Here is a 6,320-nt window from a genome sequence, read left to right as displayed (position 1 = left end):
GAATATGTAGTGTGTGTTGCATTTGCAAAAATGTCTTTACGGTCAGAACTTGAAATTATTCAAACTCGTTTATGTAACATAGTTATGAAGTGCAAAATTTTCATAGCAGATCAAATTATTATTACATATAGTTAATAATTATGAAATTAATTAATAATATATTTTATATTATTAAAATAATGTTGCTATAAATGTATTACTTTGGTATTTGTTTAATTTGTTTTGTCGTAAATAGAACAATCATTATTATCAAACATTAAACAAGTCGGCTCGTTGGTCTAGGGGTATGATTCTCGCTTCGGGTGCGAGAGGTCCCGGGTTCAAATCCCGGACGAGCCCTATTTTTTTTAATAGTTAGCTACATTCTTGTAAGTTATCCATCCTGCTACTCATATTTTATTGTTGTTTTATATAAGCAGTAAGGCCAATAACTCGTTTTTAAGGTGTAAGTGTAACCTATTGTATAATACACTGATAAAGCATGTTGAAGGAAGATTTGAAAATTGAAGTAATGGGACGTGTTGCGGGTGGCCTATCAAGAAAATTCCGTTACTCAATATTGGGTTCTTTAAAAAGCGGTCGTGCACAGAACCGTATCTAAATATTTTATTCTATTCTATCCCGAGAAGCTCTTCTATTAAATTTATAAATTGAAACTTTAGAAATGTAAAGCATTAATTGGTTACAAAAACCCATTCAAATAGACCCATGCGGCATAAATGATTATACCACAGAATAAAGATTACGCTACAATATTTTCCTATTCTGTGACTATACCATGTTGGAATAAGCACGCCAGTGGCGCAACCAGAGAGAGGGCCGCCGGGCTGCAGCCCCTTCCGAGAATCCAGTTTTGCTATCAAATCGTAGTATGTATTGCCTTCAGGGCCCAAACACTGCGTAAAAAATTTATAATTGACCACATAACGCAAATTTTGGGCTCTTCCGAACTTGGTAACTGGTTGGAGGCATAGCAAAATGTACTCCCTCCTATCGTGTAGGAACAACATGTTCAGCACTTCTTACACAATTACTGTTCAAAAAACGTCAAAGTAGAGGATTTCTTATGGTAAGTCATTTTTCGCTCTAATACTAAAAAAATGAACAGTTTCACTGGGATAGAACTTTTGTAAGGACAATGGAGTAAACAGATTTTGGCTCTCAAGAAGGTGTTCCTTTGATCACCATCTTTTTTATATAATATATAGATCTATATAAAATATTGAAAATAAAATGTAACGAGTAGATAAATATGTAAAAATATACCGAGAGATGCATAAACAAAAGATTGAAAGCCCCATCATCTTGCTCTACGCCAACTGCTTCACTTCCACTGAATAATATATCACACTTCCACTAGTGAAGTCTTAAGTGTTTTCTTAAGAAAATCATGATCGCGCGTATTTATTTCAAAACGTAAGGCAAACGGAAATAGAAATGACAAATTTGTAGAAGATAAATTGTAGAGGATCAAATTTCCAACACAATTTTGCAACGGCACATGTATCAATCTTCAACCTTTTACGAATAATAAACATCTGTGATTTTCCGAAATCATTCTCACCTGGTTCAGGCGCATTTACAATGATCCATGATCTCACATAATCTTTTAAATGTGACGCAAGGTGCACTAAGTAACCCTACGTGCTTCTTTTATTTCACTAATTGCGTCGTTACATTCTGATGCCAGTTAAAAAAAGCGTTGTCGAAATCGGTTGAGTGTAACCGGAGATTCGCTGGTGAAAATGATCGTTTACCTTACTTGCACGGACGCGCTGCGAACAACTCTCACAGTCGTCATGGAGGCCCTTCTCGGTCTGCCGCCGCTAGATCTCCACGTGAGAGATAGGCCACTCTGGCATCCTTGCATCTGAAAAATAAGGGGTTGTTGAATAGCAGAGGTATTGAGGGATGCCACTCTTTAGTCAAACTGAGACGATCCATGTTGACGGTATTCTTGCCGGACATGGCTACGATTAGAGTCGCATTTCATTCCAGCATCCTTAGGTTCATCTTACCTGTGGGATGGCTTTAGTAACGTTGAGGGGTCGGACTACTCTAGTCAGGGTGTACAAAGGGCCCTTGCTAGTAAAATGGAGCTGGAGTTGAAGACAAGTCTAGTGATCTGTTTTGTGTGGAGTGTCTTCCTATATGGCTGGGAAACGTGGATATTAAGTGAGAGGGAGAAGAAAATAATTAAAAGTCTGGAAATGTGGTTATGGAGAAGGGCTTTGAAAATCAAATTCAATGAAGATGTGTTATTGAGAATAGCGGAGAAAAGAAAGTTACTGAACACTGTCGAGCACTACTTATGGGCTTATGTTTATTTAAGGTTTTGAATAGTCTCTATATTTTCAGTTAAATGTAGTGTCCCTTTTCATGTACCTACTTAATTAACTTAACTCTGTGATGTATTAGAAACTTCAAACTTAACGTTATGGGTTATCTGACAAAAAGCGTTATGTATAGACAAAATAACGTTTTCTGCATATAACCTGGACGTTTAGTTTAACGTTACCGATACATCACAAAGCTTGTCATGTCAGTAAACCGTTGCCATCAATTTTCCCGCTGAACACTGCGTTTTCGCTTTTTATTGGTGGTTTTATGCCACTGTATCGTTTCGTGTTTCGTTGGAAAATCTCAGTGATAATTTTTGAAAAAGTATCGATATCTTGTTTTAAAAAGCATCAAAATTTTTCCGAAAAATGCCTGTTGAGAGTTTCTGTTCTGGTGCGAGGACTGAGGAACCTGGAATTACTGAAACTTTAATTCTTCGATTTGTCAACACCATGTCACCATCTTTTCAATTTTCTTAATTGCCTCCTATGTTCTTGAGTGAAGAGGTCTACCAGATTATGGATCATCCTGTATGATGGCGTCTCAACGAAATTGTTCCGAACAACAATTTTAAGCAAGCCATAGAATTGTATGTATTGTTATAAGAAATACACTGTAAACTTCAAATCAAAAATTCAAGACTAATTTCCGAATGAAATAAATGAAGTATTTGGTACCTATCGCTGATTGTGCACTTGTTTCTCTATCGACTGACGTACAAATCTAATATGCCGTCCATACAAAAATAAATGAACGCCAGCGTAATCTCGAAAATGGCCACAGCTTCGCTATTTTGTAAAGCTACAAGAAAATTTGAAACGAAACATTTTGCCCACTTAGGCGTTGCCATCTCAAAAAATTGAACTAAAATAAAATGTCAACATTTGATGAAATTTTGACAAAGCTAAGAAGTAATAAAAACTCGCCCTGTATAAATACAGAAAACGAGTCTCCTACATTGAACAAAAATCTCTGTATTGTAGTACTGTACAGTCTACGTCTGTATATGAAAAACTCAGAAGCGTAACTAGGGTGGGGTAGGCAGGGCACGTACCCTGGGTGCCGTTCAAAAGGGGGCGCTAAAATCGCCAATTATTAAATTTAAAAATCAAAATAAACATCATATCATGCAATCCCATGAGTGGTGGGCCCAAAAGAATGTTTATTTTGTCTGCTTTAAATAATCTCGACCGATTTAAGCTTAAAGCGACGTTCCTGTAATCCGAGATGTCGGAGGAATTAAACATGACAATGACCATAAAAATTCTGTCGAGTTTTGTTCCTCATAGCGAAGAAGACTATCTCTGGTCCTACTGTTCACCCATAGCGTAGAACTCTTACACCTAGTTAGCCATAGCGTAGGTTGCCCAAGTCCTATTGTTCACCCATAGTGTATAGGACTAGAACACCTACTGTTCACCAATAGCGTAGGTTCCTCCCGAGTTACAGCTCCATTTGACATCTGGGATTGCCACTGTTTAAATAGCGTGACAGAGTGTCAATAAAAGTCGCTGACCTGAACCTTCATGTCTGCTGACCCGTTACTCCAAAAAGAGTTAAACCAAGCGCCGGCGCAACGTGCTGTAACGGCGTTACCAGAAACGTCGTGGCATCACCTCGGAGTCAAAACAACTACCAAAACTTTTTTGAAAAAAAATTGTGTAATGGTTTTGTCCGTCCGTCAGTCTGTTCTTCGTCTAACTCGAGAACGAAAAGAAATATTAAACTGTCGCCAATCGATTTCTCGTAGTGTTTCCGAACGAATTTTTAAAATATTCCAATAGTGTTCCAATATTACAATTTAAATTTAGTAATTTTGTGTAAGCTCTGGTGTAAGAATTTTTAAGGCATATCTCCACCTTATAAATTAGTACATGATTGCTCAGCTCAGAAGTTACCCAAAAACTATGTGTAATTTTCACCAAATTGTGAGTTGCAAAAATAATTTAGAATTTTAGTCAGTCGGCGGCAAATTTGTACCTAAATCCGTCACCGTTTTTGGGCCTGTACCGTCCTATGCTTCAATTGTGTTCTAATTTTCCTTACATCATCCAGCATTTTTCTCAATTGAAATCGCTACCACTTACTCAGGAGACTATTCTGCCTCTCCCCCCAAGGGAACAGTGTCAAGGGGCCCCTCTAGAATTTTGTGAGGACCTAAGCGAGACGTTTTATTTATCCTATAAACTTTTGCTGTAGGACCTACACTTTTCTGCAGCAGGTAAATTAAAAATTTACACACTGCGACTAGGTACATTGCTAAAATAGGAGAGTGGGACTTTTGCCAATTTATGAGTACTATCTCAATTTTTGATGCGCCGATTTTGCTCGGCCGCTAATCATCGGGGCGTAAAGTGCGACGCCTTTACGATTTAAGGGATTATAAAATGGTGTGGATGGTCAGGGTTTTGAGATAAAGTCTCTTGACATATAAGTACAAGTACTCTCGATCATATGTTCGTAATAACACGAAAAACGTGCAACGTATTTTGTGGTTTTTGTAAGCGCCACCCTACCACAGTCCGTCATCCTCAGGCCGAACGAAACGAACCCAGTCCGCATCTGGAATTGAAATCGAAGACACGCATGTTCGCCGTCAACCGGTTGTTATGTTTGCATCTGACCGGATGATTTCTTACGTTTTGAAAGCAAAGCGAAGCACGCTGTTTGTGTTTTAAGTGCCGAGGGTCAACCGGCTTTTTTGCTGTTTATTTCGTTCTGTTTGCTTCAAGAAAACAACGTATACTCGAAATGTTACCACCAATCGATTGAAGGGCGAGAATCCGTTGCAGACTGCAGTATTTAAATGGTAGGTACACTGAAATTTACCTAATCTCTATTTCTCGAATTATCTTATCCTTATTTACTAGATAAGTTTTATGCGGGTTCTGGAATAAAGCATGAATGGGGGTCACTATCAAAATTAATGACGATAAGACGATCGTGTCGTGGTAATGTTTTTTTGGGGTATTTACAAAATTGAGAAATTAGAATCGTACAGGTTGTCAAGGTCGGTGGAGCTTAGCCTGATAAATTTGGAATTTTCGCCATTGTCGATATCAACCGGAAGTTGAATGGGTAATATGAAACCTTTTAAATTTTGTAGCGTCGTTATCAGTAAACAATTTATGCTAAATAAATCTGGACTAAACAGAGTAATTTAAAGAAAGTCATTGACCAATACGCCTCAACAAATTTAAAGGCGTCCAAACGTAACGTGGGAATCTTGCCATAAAGAGAGGACATTTAATTTTTTAAATGGACGGGATTTTAAAATTACGAAATAACCTTGTACTTGAACTGTTACATAGTGTAAAGTTAGTAGTTAGAAACGTTGTGCACGTTGTACACTTGATATGGTCAATGATTTCCCATAAAAGCTCATACGCTAACGAACAACCTTAACGCACCGTGGAGCCCTAAACAGAAAAAAAAACCCTAACGAATTCACTTCCTGTACTTAATTTGGAAATTATAAATTCATTTCATTGTTCAAGCAAAAGTTGTCGGAAGTCTTGCAGTCGCCATCGTCGTTATACAGACTGGTAATTGAATGTTAAGACAAGTGATATCAAGGCCACTGTATATATTTATAGTTTTTATTGTTTCATTAGGGACATTCATCTGCGCGTAAGTTACCTTAAAATTTGGTATTGAACACGGCCCGGTCTTTCATCTTACCGTCAAATTTATCTAATGGTTAATTCCAGATCAGTCGTAAGTAACTTTTGACTTATTTGGGTACAAATTTCATAATTCCGCCTTCGCCGTTTTTATAGGTAGTAGGCCATGGTGTGACAATTGACAAAATAAGGTAATTATCATGTTTAAACAAGTATGACTAAATACCCTTCATGGGCAATGTGTTCATTTGTCAAAATTTTGTACAACTCTTCCTTAAATTAGCACTGAATTCCACAATTAATTCCTGATCAATGTCAATCCAGGTTTACATTGTATCTCTCACTTTTTTTTTAAAT

General features: G+C 37.4%; 1 non-coding gene across 1 annotated transcript; it reads left to right on the top strand.

Annotated features, from left to right (window-relative positions):
* Positions 1-267: 267 nt before the first annotated feature.
* On the top strand, positions 268-339 carry Trnap-cgg. The gene has a single exon. It is a non-coding gene; the product is annotated as a tRNA-Pro (tRNA).
* Positions 340-6,320: the final 5,981 nt, after the last annotated feature.

Source organism: Photinus pyralis, unplaced genomic scaffold (genome assembly GCF_008802855.1).
Source record: "Photinus pyralis isolate 1611_PpyrPB1 unplaced genomic scaffold, Ppyr1.3 Ppyr1.4_LG8, whole genome shotgun sequence".
NCBI lineage: Eukaryota > Metazoa > Arthropoda > Insecta > Coleoptera > Lampyridae > Photinus > Photinus pyralis.
Note: the sequence above shows the minus strand (reverse complement) of the source record. Positions and strands in the feature narration are given on the sequence as shown.